Below are 14,495 nucleotides of genomic sequence, written 5' to 3'. Positions count from 1 at the left end.
TCCGTCTTCTTTTTTTTTTTTTCAAACCGGGTTCTCGTTCCAGCCCGAATCCTCCCGAGGAGAGAAAAAATACGTCAAATAATAAAAAAAAAAATACGTCAAATAATAAAAAAAAAAAATGTTGATTAAAACATTAACGTGACTAAAAGAGATATGACGGTGTGGGGTAAAGACATTGGTGGAGGGGGGAGTCTCCTCACGACGGTGGAGGAAGGAGGAGGTGTTGTTGTTACGGTGTCCGGTGGTGGTAGGTGCCGTCGGTGTGTGAGGGGGCGGTAGTGGTTTCCCTGTCCTCCCTCCTCCTCTTCCCTCCTCCCTTGCTCCGCAGCTTTGGAAACGCGCGCCATTTTGTGACTCCCCCCTCCCCCTCCCTTCCTTCTCCCTCCATCCTGTATACGGCCGGGACCCGAGGAACAACCGCCGCCTCCTCCTCCCCTCGCAGCAGCAGCAGTAGTGGCAGCGGACTGTGTGGGATCTCCTGCACCGGGATATGAGCGGCAGTGACAGCAGCAGGCGGGGAGAGCTGGGGATGCGGAGCGGGAGCGCTGTGTGAGGACACCGGCTCATCCTCCGCCTCTCAGGCCCCGGACACCGATGTGACTGGAGAGAGCTGCGTCGTCTGGCGGGCAGCAGAGGAGGACACGGGTAAGGAGCCGAGCCCCCCGCCATAGCTCCCGTCCATGGGGGTCTCCATCACCCCCCCTCCTTATTTCTGCTGGTGACATTTCGTCTGTACATTTGTTTAAGGTGCCGCCAAGGCAACCACCGGCCTCCTCAGGAGAGGGAGGGGGAGGCAGGGTTTTTGTATGGGGGGGGGGGGGGTTATTAATAGAGGGGCCTGTGGGTGTGGCTAGAAGCCCCCCATGTTCTCCGGCTGCCCCAGGTAGAGGTGCCATCCCCGGTAGATTGGGTGCAGGTTGCACCCATTAAGATGTATATATTCTATTTTGGGGGGTGCTGTCATGGGGGTCCGGGTCGTGGAGGATTTTACTGTTTTGCACGTTCATTATTTTATTTTTAATTTTTTTTGCTCAGACTTTTTTTTTTGGTTGCAAATCTATGATTCAGCCTGGTGACAGGGCTGTCATTTGCTCTGACTCAGTCCACATGTGGTTGGAGGTATAGGATGCGGGGCTTGGCGTGATGACACGTATGTCGGTTGGGGGGGCGGTTGTTTATGTCACACGTGTGACCCCCCCCCCCCCCCTGGTCGGTTCTGTAGGCATCCCTCTGGCACGCCAGCTGTTGTGACACTACAACTTCCAGCATGTCTACTTGCTCTGCTCTTCTAAGAACTATCATGGAAATGGATGGAGCATGCTGAGAGTTGTAGTTTACCGGAAGGTTGCTGGACGCCCCGCACTAGCATGACCGTGCTGTGAGTATAAGGCTGTTGAGGGCATGCTGGGAGTTGTAGTTTGACAGCAGCATTGGAGCACAGGTCTGAAAAAGGAACTTGTTGGGGAGTTTGTGGTAGGATGGGCTGACGTTCCGGCGCGGGCTCGTGTCAGGCGTGGAACACGACGGGCATCGATGCCCCCCCCCGGGAGGCTCACATGGCTTGTGCAGATATCTGTATACAGAGTGATGGTCGTGTCTGTTGTCGGAGGTGCAGCGCTGGGTTACGAGGCTCCGGATGTGTCGGGCATCCAGTCTCTTGGTGGTGACCATTCAACAGGATTTGGCTGCAGCCGAAAACCCTCATTTGATGTTGTCCACGTGGTCCCGACGTCGTGAGAGAGGGGGGCGGTCGTGTGTTTTTAGGTAGAGGAGCGTGGGCAAAGTTGGGAAATGTCTCAGTCGTGTGACAAAAATGACTCCGCACCTCAGGACGTGTTGCACGTGAGACCAGCTGTTTGCATACTTGATATGTAGCCACGTTGTTGCCTTAAAGGAATTGTCCAGAATCGAAGAAATAAAAGGGCTTTTCCAATAGTTTTGCAAGTTTGAAAAAAAAATAAAAAATAGCTAAATGGCCGGGAAGGTGTGATGATAATACAAGAAGTTATACTCCTTGGTTCAGACCACCCTATTGCGCCAATCCAACCCCGCTGCAGCCAATCACTAGCCTCAGCGGTGTATGGCACAAGGCCAGTGATTGGCTGCAGCAATTGCTCGCGGGTCATGGCGCGTAGACGGAGCAGCGGCGCCGCAGTATGTTTGAACCGGTGGATAATAACCTGTTTTAACACCTTCCTTGCCACTTAGCAATATCTCATTCAACACCAGGAAATGTTACCAAATAAAAATACCGTAATTACCGTAAATCATGAAGTTCAGCGACTTTCCATCGCAACGGTACGCCTTCAGAGACTGAACGCTGGTCCAAAGCTTCCGTAGGTGAGGGTTTGTTACTGTGTGACAGTTTAGGCCAATCCTTTCGGAGTTAAATTTGGCAGCCCCAAAATTCCTACCTCCCAGATGGAGTGTATTAATCTGCACAGATACATTGTAACAAGCCCTCAGCTGTGAGTGAGCAAGAGCATCAGGACACTTTGAGAATCAGGATATTTCCATTCACTAACAGCAAGATGAGATCTTGAAAGTTATTGAGGAACTAAAGTGTGAAGTCCGTGAGAAACCTGTAAGAAGAACAGTCAGAGTCTCTTCTGGGGCAGGGATAAAGGGATTCTCCGCTTTTGGACAATTTCTACTGGTTAGAAAGGTTCCTGGACGACAAGCAGATGTGTGTCCTCTGGTGATCGGCTGTGATCTATGGGGAAAGCCGGCAGTGGCCGGGTCTCTGCAGCGCCACCACAGGTGAAACTAAGCATTACAGCGCGGAAAGGTCCTACAGAGCGAGAGACGGGCATCCCGAACTGAGGCCTCTCTGGTAACTCAGGTTCCCCCAATAGGGTGTATGAAATGGCTCTCCTAAACTGGACTGCCCCTTTAAGCCCCTGTCCTGAGGATGGATGGTATCCTGCTCAGGCCAGTCCCCAAGACGGAGCTGATAGTGATGGCCTATCCTGAAGATATTAAGATCCAGGACTACCCCGGAGGTAGACATTCACTGCCCGGGCCTGGCCTTCTAAGCCCTTCTTCATTGATCACCCAGGTCCCTGCAGCTCGGGTAATGTCTACGTCCGAGTGGTTCCCAAATTCTGGTCCTCAGCGTTTCGTAGGCTGCAAGTCCTTTCCCAATCAGTTGCAGGTGATATGGTTCTTGCCAATCTCTCGATCTCCAGCTGCTGTGAAACTACAACTCCCAGCATGCTGTATTGGTTTCTTTGGGAGTCTGAGAGAACAGCCAAGCAAGTGTGCATGCTGGGAGTTGTAGTTTTACAGCTGCTGGAGTACCAGAGATTACCATGTGCCAGTGGTACAGGGTGATAGCTGTGGTTGCCTTCGGCGGTGTATGTCGGACTGTGGAGGGGGCACTGAATAGGACTATAGGAAAGGAAAGTTTGACAAGTGGAGACGTAGCGTGCGTCGTAGGAAGAGGCTTTCTCCGACTTGGTATCCCTAGGATGGGCTATCGGATCGGTAGGGGCAGGACTGGCTCCCTCACCAATCAGTGGGCTAGAGAGGCCTTGGTGCATCCTCTTGACTGGGCCTGAGCTGCAGTACCAGGCACAGCCACTGCAAAATGAGCAGCACTGTGCCTGGTAAACAAGGGGACGTGACACTCGTCAGTCAGCTGACAGGTCGGGGGTGTGACCTCTACCAATTAGTTATTGATGGGTTCAGTCCTGGCAGACCCCTTTCCTGTATTTGGGAATATAACAAACTCATTCTTTTGAGTTTTATCCTTGTGGTCCTATGACAGTGGCCTCGGCGCTGTGAATGTTTTGTCACCCGGCTTTTTTCTGACCTTGCTGTGCGGGGGTCTGCCACTTGTGGCTCTCCGGATTACAACTCTGAGTGTGCACTGAAAGCTGCTGGGAGTTGTAGTAACCCAACCACTGGAGGCCTCTGCTAAAGAGCACATTGATGAAATTCATGATGTGTAGTACTTATTGCAGTCTCAGGGCATCATCGGGTATAATACCCATCTCTGTGCTGGAGTGAAGAAGTAACTGCGCATCACTGAGCTGTCCTCTGCTGCTTAAAGGGAACCTGTCACCGGTATTTTGGGTATAGAGCTGAGGACATGGGTTGCTAGATGGCCGCTAGCAAACCCGCAATACCCAGTCCCCATAGCTCTGTGTGCTTTTATTGTGTAAAAAAACTGATTTGATACATATGCAAATTAACCTGAGATGAGTCCAGCGTGAAGGAGCCCAGCACCGCCCCTCATCCTCCGAATCTCCTCCTTGCTCCCCAACGTCAGAAAGCCAGAGCTTGCTCGAGCTATGTAATCTTGCGATGCTCGAGCTAGCGCATGCGCAGTGTCGTCATAGTGTTCCGTCCCTGTGCTGGCATCAGCCTCAGGGAACGAACTGCGCATGCGCTAGCTCGCACATCGTGAGATTACGGCGCTCTAGCTTTCTGACGTCAGGGAGCAAGGAGGAGATTCGGAGGATGCGGGCAGTGCTGGGCTCCTTCACGCTGGACTCATCTCAGGTTAAGGGCTCATTCAGACGGCCGTATGCTGTCCGCAAAAATACTGAATGCTATCCGTTTTTTTGCGGATCCGCAAAAAAAACGGATCTGCAAAAAAACGGATAGCATTCAGTATTTTTGCGGACAGCATACGGCCGTCTGAATGAGCCCTTATTTGCATATGGATCAAATAGTTTTTTTTACAGCATAAAAGCACACAGAGCTATGGGGACTGGGTATTGCGGATGTGCTAGCGGCCATCTAGCAACCCATGTCCTCAGCTCTATACACAAAATCCCGGTGACAGGTTCCCTTTAAAGCAGTTGTTCAGAGCTGAACCCGGATATACCCATCATTTCACCCAGGCAGCCCCCCTGATGTTAGTATCGGAGCTCCGATGCGCTCCCTTGCCCTGCGCTAGATCACGCAGGGCACAGGCTCTTTTGTTTACAATAACACACTGTCGAGCAGAGGCTTCCGCCCGGCAGAGTGTTCGGTGACGTCACCTGCTCTGATGGGCGGGCTTTAGTGCTGCTCTAGCCGTTTTACAAAGCCCGCCCATCAGTGCCGGTGATGTCACCGGGCTTCCTGGCAGCCCAATGGAGAGCCCCGATACGTCACCGGAACTCCGGAAAATGCCTTTGCTCTGCGCGTTTTAGCGCAGGGCAAAGGAGAGCATCGGAGCATGAACTGCTCCGATGCTCAAGTCAGGGGGGCTGCCGGGGGGAAAATGGGGGTATGTCCGAGTTCAGCTCTGAATCCTGACAACCCCTTTAAACCCCTCTCACTCCAGCAAGTGGCATTTATAATGTAGAGGAAGTTAATACAAGGCACTTATTAATGTATTATGATTGTCCATATTGCCTCCTTTGCTGGCTGGATTAATTTTTCCATCACATGCCTCCTTCCCAGGGGTTACGACCACCCTGCAATCCATCAGTGCTGGTCGTGCTTGCAAACACTATAGGAAAAAGCACTGACCTCTCTGGTGGCTAGAACCATGGGAGAGTGCATAGGCGCGCATGCGCAGCAGTTCCCGTCCTGGCCACCTTTTATCTCCGCCGCATTACCCTAGCACACGGGTTAGCAGCTGTGCCTGGTTATTGCAGCCCAGGTACATTGGCCATGTGACTGACGAACGTGACATCACTGGCCTAGCAGGTGGCCGCAGCGCTCACCAGAACACTGCAGCTGATCAGTGGGGGTGACGGGGGTCACGGCCCCACCCATCTGGAAAAACTCCTTCAATGTCTATCAAGCAGGGAGGCTCAACCTGTGCCCCCCCAAACTACAACTCCCAGCATGCCCTAATAGCTGTGGCTGTCCAGGCACACTGAGAGTTGTAGTTTTGAAACAGCTTGGAGGGCCGCAGGTTGGGCATCCCCGCTATTAAGGAAAACCTGCAAAACTTGTTTACCGCCAGCCACACATTTCCAGTTTAGTTTTGTACGTCCACCGTCACAACCCAATATTGTTTATTGTCCCAGCACATTTAAAATAATAACAGCTCTGCAATAGGCAGGTAGGTAACGGAAGACATACCCCGTATCAGCTGGTCTTGCGGCCGGGCCGCCCTCCGTCTGTTCACAGCTTAAGGCTACTTTCACACTAGCGTTTTTGTTTTCCGGTATTGAGATCCGTCCTAGGGGCTCAATACCAGAAAAAAACGCATCAGTTTTATCCTAATGCATTTGGAATGGAGAGCGATCCGTTCAGGACGTCTTCAGTTCAGGTCGCTCTTACGTTTTTTGGGACTGAGAAAATACCGCACCATGCTGCAGTTTTCTCTCCGGGCAAAAATACTGAACACTTGCCGGATCCAGCTTAATTTACATTGAAGTGTATTAGTTGCCGGTTCGGCAAAAACGGATCCAGCTTTCCTTTAAAAAATGCAAAAAAAAAAATAGAATCTGTTTTTCCGGATGACACCGGAGAGACGATCCAGTATTTAAATGCATTTTTCAGCCGGATCGTCTGACATGCCATCAGTTTGCGTCTGGCTTGCCGGAATCCTCTGCCGCAAGTGTGAAAGTAGCCTTAGGCCTCATGCACACGAACGTTCCGTTTTTGGCGGTCCGCAAACCACGGATCCGCAAAAAACGGAAGCTTCCCGTCTGCTTTCCGCAATTAACGGAACGGACGGCCCATTGTAGAAATGCCAATTCTTGTCTGCAAAACGGACAAGAATAGGACAGGTTATTTTAATTTTTTGCGGGGCTACGGAACGGAGCAACGGATGCAGACAGCACACGGAGTGCTGTCCGCATCTTTTGCGGCCCCATTGAAGTGAGTGGGTCCGCACCCGAACAACGGTCGTGTGCATTAGGCCTTACTCGCACATGCCTTCAGTAGGTTACTGGGAGAAAGCATGGCTGCAGTATCAGACTCGTACAGCGTTTGTTGTCCGTTGCCATAGAAACGCATAGGTTTGCATAGAAACAAGACAATTTTTTTTATTTTATTTTTGAATGCTTTGAGACAAAAGTAATTGGTTGCAAAAGGATGGACGTAGCCTCTAATTCTATCCGAGCTCCACTTCAGCCCCCCCGACTCCCCCTCTCTGTGCACGGGTAAGGCCTTATTCACACAGTCGGTGATTGAGCCAAAGCCATGTGCGGCTCTAAACTCACAGAACAGGTGCACATTTTTTTTTCCATTGCACTTTATCTCTGTGTAGTATCCACTCCTGGTTTTGGCTCAGTCGCTGACATGTGAATAAGGCCTAACGACGCCTGCAGTATTGGTCCATCTGGCTTTATTGCACCCTGCCCGGAATTCTTTAAAGCTACAGGCAGTACATGACACCAGCGCCTGTGTGCTTAGCTTTCCAAGAATCAGCTAGCGAGTGCGACGAGAGGTAACCAAGATCACTGCCCGGTGACTCAAGTGTTGGGTAGCAGGTTTCTTCATCACCCGCGGTGGTTTCTTCATCAATCTGTCCTTGTAATAAAAAAAAATCCTGGCTTTACGCATCAGCATCCTGGAGAGCTTGTGCTCATCATATACTGTAGCAAGTGTGAACAGTCAGAGCTGCGGTGTAAAGCACAGGGGAGTGACAGCAGCAGCCTGACATTCTGATGGAGCAGGTGGATTGCAGATCACTTTCTGCCTCAGCTCTCACAGCGTGGAGGATGGAACTGAGCATGTGCGACCATAGCAGCAGGTGGACGTACACATTATTAAACACCAGGGGGCACCTTTATAATGAATTAAAGAGAATATCGCACAACCGGAGCATTTGTGTAACAGAAAGTAAATTATAAACTAGGTCATTTTCATGCTGAATTATAAAAAAAAAACTACAAAACACTCCGTTTAAGACCCTCCTTTCAGACGGGGCAGTATCCAATATCCATGGGTGGTGTCGCACATCAGTAGGTCTGCCTAGAGAAATCTCCTGAGCGTGTCCTCTTCTGGTCCGAGTCTCTGATCAGAACAGAGATTTCCTCGCTTGGAGCTGCCAGTACATAATATTCGTGGACAGACCACGGGGCCGACAAGACACTCGCAGTCTGAATACAACCTAACCCCCTCATCTGTGTCGGTCAGCCGTCCTTTGGCCTTTCCGTGCTTCCTCTTTAGATTAGTGTGCCGCAGCTCGATGGAAGCCTGGACCTCGCAGAACTAGTTCTCCAAGTACTTCCCATCCCGACTACTGCAAAACTTTTATTTACAGGGAATTTACTAAAAAAATAAAATACCAATGACATTAGAACGGCCATCAGGGTCTGCAGCGCCCATACCGCAGGACTGTATTGGCCCTTTACCCTATGAGTTACACTGTGGCAGGGTCACGGATGGAGCCGCCATGTCTCTCTCCTGTTGTCCTCAACAGGTCAGACTGCAGGTTACCAGGACAGGAAGTGATGTCATCGGATTGACAGATGGAGCCAGGAGGGCATGGGTTTGGGCAGAAGGGGGATGTCTCTCTGGCAAAATACCGCAATCCAGTTACAGTGACACATTATATATTTCACATAAGTCACAGGTTTTATGCTGAACTTGGGATTTATAGGAGTTAGGCAGCATGGGAATTTTAAAGTTATCAGTCATCAATGCCGACTCGGTTTGGCGGCGCGACTCCAGCAATCAGCTGTTTTAAGATAATCTTTATATAGCGCCACCATATTCCGCCGCGCTGGGTTGTCTGTTTATTATCCCATCTCTTGAGCGGTACAAAGAGTGCCTCTTGCTCCGCAGGACCGGTCCCATGGATGTGAATGGGCACTGGGATCATGGGATGATTAGATTTCTCCATACTGGCCGTCATGGGATCCTTCTAAAGCTGGCCGTACATTTGAAATAATGATCGTCCACATTGCGGCCACTCGGTCGCCCATGGGATCATTCGTACGAACGATCCCACCATCTAAATTGTGCTTGAGCGCAGTGGCAAGTGATCGGTTGAATTCAAGTTGACGTTTTCCAGCATGGCGCCGCCGGCAATCATGTCCATAGGACCACCGTACACATCGGGGTGTAGGTGGTTCTGCTGATGGTCTACAGGTAATCTAAGTGGAGGAGAGATCAGGGCCTGGTCTTTCCCATGAAGGATATTTGGGGAACTGTTGCTTAATAGCTTCTAAAAATGAGATTGTAGTTTTGGTTGCCTTTCGGTGGTCGGGGGCCGAAGTAAAATAAAACACAGGATATGGCAATTAAAAAACAAGAGGTTACAGTAAGCCTCCACAGCCGCCTTTGCCAAGTCTCATGTGTAGAAATTACCTGATGGTTTTATTTTCTTGCTGGTGGTTACTGGTCTGTACTTCGTAGTCTTCTGCTGAGCTTGTCCTATACTACAGCAGCCAATCAGAAGAGGCAGAGCAACAGCCTAACCAATGATAAGAGGGGTGTGTCTCGGACTACCTCGGGCTCCCTGTATGCAGTGCAGCTAAGCCGTAGTCCTAGATCCCGCTCTGTCATGGTGAAGATCTGCGGGAACAGAAATAGCAGGTGATCCTCTCTGTAGCGTGAAATTCATCTAGTCTCATGCACCTTGCTGTACTGTATGACGTTGCCCATATCGTCTGCTTCTGTCTTCCATTTTCCAAAAAAAAAACACTCAAATGGAGTTGGAATCCAGTTGGACAACTCTTCTTTTCCCGTTTTTTAATGTCTGCTATGTTCACTATTGGCCTGTCCATCTATAGTCCATAGAGAGCAGTCCGTCTTGTGCTGTCTCAGACCAGAGCTGTCAATCCCATCATTGTGACCACACTGCATGTCTACCCAGATACCTCTAAGGGCATATTCACTTTGCCACACATTTATTTATTTTTTTAATAAATTCCTACAACTGTCCATTCCTCCGGAATTGAGCTCGCAGACATCCATCCATTTGCCGACAAAACAACCGCGTTTGGATTCTTGCTACTGATTTTTTCAGGTGCAGAAATTTTCAGCAAAAAACACTCTAAAAGTGGTCGTCTCCTCTGGACAACACCTTCTCAGGTCATTGTCTCCACAAAGACTTTATAAAGCTAAAACCAAAGCTTCACTGATGAGTATTTACCCCTAAAAATCTAAATGACCTGTTAACGATAATCTGCCGCCCTCCTCAGTCAGTTTGTTAGGCTTATGAATGGTCATACCTGTAGGGCACCTAATAATAAATGCTACTTTCACACTAGCGTTAATATTTTCCGGTATTGGGATCCGTCATAGGGGGCTCAATACCGGAAAAAAACGCTTCTGTTTTGTCCCCAGTCATTGTCAATGGGGACAAAACGTAACTGAACAGCATGCTGCGTTTTGCTTTCTGTCCTGGGATGCGGAGCAAGATGGATCTGTCATGACCCCCAATGCAGGTCAATGGGAACGGATCCATTTTCTCTGACACAATCTAAAATGGATCCGTTCCCCGTTGACTTTCAATGGAGTTCATGACGCATCCGTCTTTGCAATGTTAAAGATAATACAACCGGATCAGTTTATAACGGATGCAGATGGTTGTATTATCAGTAACGGAAGCGTTTTTGCTGAACCTTGCCGGATCCAGCAAAAACTCTAGTGTGAAAGTAGCCTTTAAGGGGCTTTCTGATATTAGATGTTGCAAGTGTGCCAATTCCACTCCTGTCAGCTTGACTCTCTTCTGGCAACTGTATGGTTGGTAATTGTAGTCATTGGCGACATACTTTTTCCTTTAAGCTTAAGCAATCCCTTTAATTTCTGCAATACCTGTACTACTTCTTAGTGTTTGGGTGCAGACTGGTTAAAGGGTGCCAGGGCCAGGAGGCGACTGGTTAAGGGGTGCCAGGGCCAGGAGGCGACTGGTTAAGGGGTGCCAGGGCCAGAGGCGACTGGTTAAGGGGTGCCAGGGCCAGGAGGCGACTGGTTAAGGGGGTGCCAGGGCCAGGAGGCGACTGGTTAAGGCGGGCCAGGGCCAGGAGGGCGACTGGTTAAGGCGGGCCAGGGCCAGGAGGCGACTGGTTAAGGCGGGCAGGGCCAGGAGGCGACTGGTTAAGGGGGGCCAGGGCCAGGAGGCGACTGGTTAAGGGGGGCCAGGGCCAGGAGGCGACTGGTTAAGGGGTGCCAGGGCCAGGAGGCGACTGGGTTAAGGGGTGCCAGGGCCAGGAGGCGACTGGTTAAGGGGTGCCAGGCCAGGAGGCGACTGGTTAAGGGGTGCCAGGGCCAGGAGGCGACTGGTTAAGGGGTGCCAGGGCCAGGAGGCGACTGGTTAAGGGGTGCCAGGGCCAGGAGGCGACTGGTTAAGGGGTGCCAGGGGCCAGGAGGCGACTGGTTAAGGGGTGCCAGGGCCAGGAGGCGACTGGTTAAGGGGGGCCAGGGCCAGGAGGCGACTGGTTAAGGGGGCCAGGGCCAGGAGGCGACTGGTTAAGGGGGGCCAGGGCCAGAGGCGACTGGTTAAGGGGTGCCATGGCCAGGAGGCGACTGGTTAAGGGGTGCCAGGGCCAGGAGGCGACTGGTTAAGGGGTGCCAGGCCAGGAGGCGACTGGTTAAGGGGTGCCAGGGCCAGGAGGCGACTGGTTAAGGGGTGCCAGGGCCAGGAGGCGACTGGTTTAAGGGTGCCAGGGCCAGGAGGCGACTGGTTAAGGGGTGCCAGGGGCCAGGAGGCGACTGGTTAAGGGGTGCCAGGGCCAGGAGGCGACTGGTTAAGGGGTGCCAGGGCCAGGAGGCGACTGGTTAAGGGGTGCCAGGGCCAGGAGGCGACTGGTTAAGGGGTGCCAGGGCCAGGAGGCGACTGGTTAAGGGGTGCCAGGGCCAGGAGGCGACTGGTTAAGGGGGGCCAGGGCCAGGAGGCGACTGGTTAAGGGGTGCCAGGGCCAGGAGGCGACTGGTTAAGGGGTGCCAGGGCCAGGAGGCGACTGGTTAAGGGGTGCCAGGGCCAGGAGGCGACTGGTTAAGGGGTGCCAGGGCCAGGAGGCGACTGGTTAAGGGGTGCCAGGGCCAGGAGGCGACTGGTTAAGGGGTGCCAGGGCCAGGAGGCGACTGGTTAAGGGTGCCAGGGCCAGGAGGCGACTGGTTAAGGGGTGCCAGGGCCAGGAGGCGACTGGTTAAGGGGGGCCAGGGCCAGGACGCGACTGGTTAAGGGGTGCCAGGCCCAGGAGGCGACTGGTTAAGGGGGGCCAGGGCCAGGAGGCGACTGGTTAAGGGGGGCCAGGGCCAGGAGGCGACTGGTTAAGGGGGGGCCAGGGCCAGGAGGCGACTGGTTAAGGGGCAGGGCCAGGAGGCGACTGGTTAAGGGGGGCCAGGGCCAGGGGGCGGCTGGTTAAGGGGTGCCAGGGCCAGGGGGCGGCTGGTTAAGGGGTGCCAGGGGGCGGCTGGTTAAGGGGTGCCAGGGCCAGGGGGCGGCTGGTTAAGGGGGGCCAGGGCCTTGCTGCCCTACAAGTCGCTGAAGATGGAGTGTGCAGGGCGACGCTCCCAGTCTCTGTGCTGGTTAATGCAGCTTTTTTTTGGTGGAGCCGTGCACATAGTAGTAATCTTTTGTGTATGTACCAGTGGCATCCTGATCTTATTTGCTATGGAAACCTTACACCGCTTTCCCATCAGTTCCGCCGTCTCCTCAGTACATGTGAGCGATGTGCAGCAGCAGGCAGACAGGGGCTTGTTTGGAAGGAGGAGAAGAGGAGGCTTAGGGGGCCACTTTTTTGTACCCCTCATGTTTAAACCGCACTTGGTTTTCACAGTTTTTATACAAATCATTTTTGAACAATGTCCTAAATGTTCTGCTGAGATTTACATTGTTGTGCTCCTGAGACCTCCTGAATATATTACATAAAGGGGTACTCCGGCCCAGTGAAAAGGACCAGCAAGTGCTATAAATAAAATAATAGCGCTTATACTCACCGATTTCCCCCGCCGCTGCAGTTCCTTCTGTGCCGGGGTCTCTGCTGCGATTCACTTTCTGCTCCTGTCTCGACACGGCCATTCATTGGCTGAGGCAGGGCACCTCTGCAGCCAGTGATTGGCTGGGCGCCTTTCGCAGTCCGTTTCCTTCTGTGTCCCAGGAGCAGGAAGTGACTTCAGTGGGGACCCCAGTATCGGTGGAGCGGTGAGTATAAGCGCTGCTGTTTTGTTTATCCTATTTGTTCCCCTAAAGGAACCTTTTTTTTTTTCCCCCGTTGGGCTAGTATACCCCTTTTAACAGTGAGCGTAACTGATGAGGCCCCATTCACATGACCGCGGGACTGCCATGTCCATGTTGTGGACCCTTAACCTGTGGCCTTCTGGGTCCATTGCAGTGAATGGGTCTGCAACATGGGCCCTGGGTTGTGTGAATGCATCCTAATGTGACAGGTTCTCCTGAAAAAACACACCAAGACATGGACGCACCCTGCAAATTGAGCCAAAAAGCGGAGCATGTGCGCTCTAAATCTGTGCGTTTTAGCTATTTGGAGGACATATGTAATGAGGGGAAAAGTTTTTAAAGTCCGTTTTGCATGAGTCGGCGTTTCTTAATTGGCTCCAAAGGATTGGATTCTGGGGCATTGATGGCGTATTGCTAGGATACACCATCAATGTCCTGAGAGCTGCCCCCGAAAATAAACAGGGAGAAGCCGAGCATGGCAGTCACCCTCCGTTTACCCTTATGGGAGTTCCGAATACAGCCGAGCGCCGGCGGTCCTTCCTGGAGCGGTGGTCGCTCTGGAGTGCTGCTTTCTCCATTCACTGCTCAGCTATTTTGTGGACTCTCATTGCGATGAATGGAGAACATACCATGCATGCTCCATGTGCTCTCCACTCCGGGGGTTGCATTCTGGAGTTAGGAGCAGGTCCCAGAGGTGGGACTCATCCCAACCTAGCGGTATGCCATCAAATTCCCAGATGGGTCAACATTTCCATTAAAAAAGGACCGCCCCCTATTAACCCCTTTAAAAGAGATATTCCTCCACTTTCTACACCACCCCTTAACTGGTGTAGGATTGCCACAGTTTTCTGGATTTTTATTTTTTTACAAATATTCTGATAAGGCTACTTTCACACTAGCGTTCGGGTGTCCCGCTCGTGCGCAACCGTTTGAAGGGGGCTCACGAGCGGCCCCGAACGCATCCGTCTGGCCCCAATGCATTCTCAGTGGAGGCGGATTCCACTGAGAATGCATCAGTTTGCCAGCGTTCAGCCTCCGCTCCGCTCAGTGAGCGGACACCTGAACGCTGCTTGCAGCGTTCGGGTGTCCGCCTGGCCGTGCGGAGGCAAGCGGATCCGTCCAGACTTACAATGTAAGTCAATGGGGACGGATCCGCTTGAAGATGACACAATATGGCTCAATCTTCAAGCGGATCCGTTCCCCATTGACTTTCAATGTAAAGTCTGAACGGATCCGCTCAGGACAACTTTCACACTTAGAAAATTTTCTAAGTTTTAATGCAGACGCATCCGTTCTGAACGGATGCAAACGTCTGCATTATCGGAGCGGATCCGTCTGATGAAACATCAGACGGATCCGCTCCGAACGCTAGTGTGAAAGTAGCCTTAATCTGGCTAAAATCAGCTGGACAGGCTGACCACGACCACTTTCAAATACTTCAGTGATTGGTGTACAAATGTGAAAT

General features: G+C 51.9%; 1 protein-coding gene across 2 annotated transcripts in view; it reads left to right on the top strand.

Annotated features, from left to right (window-relative positions):
* Positions 1-237: 237 nt before the first annotated feature.
* The window catches only part of DYRK1A (dual specificity tyrosine phosphorylation regulated kinase 1A), a 77,975-nt gene continuing 63,717 nt past the window's right edge, over positions 238-14,495 (top strand). For both annotated transcript variants that reach the window (XM_040423098.1, XM_040423097.1), the window contains exon 1: positions 238-645. The gene's annotated coding sequence lies outside the window, so the exon portion shown is untranslated. The remainder of the gene's footprint in view (positions 646-14,495) is intronic.

This window comes from Bufo bufo, chromosome 3 (genome assembly GCF_905171765.1).
Source record: "Bufo bufo chromosome 3, aBufBuf1.1, whole genome shotgun sequence".
Lineage (NCBI taxonomy): Eukaryota > Metazoa > Chordata > Amphibia > Anura > Bufonidae > Bufo > Bufo bufo.
The sequence above is the reverse complement of the archived record's forward strand: the minus strand, read 5'-3'. Positions and strand labels throughout refer to the sequence as shown.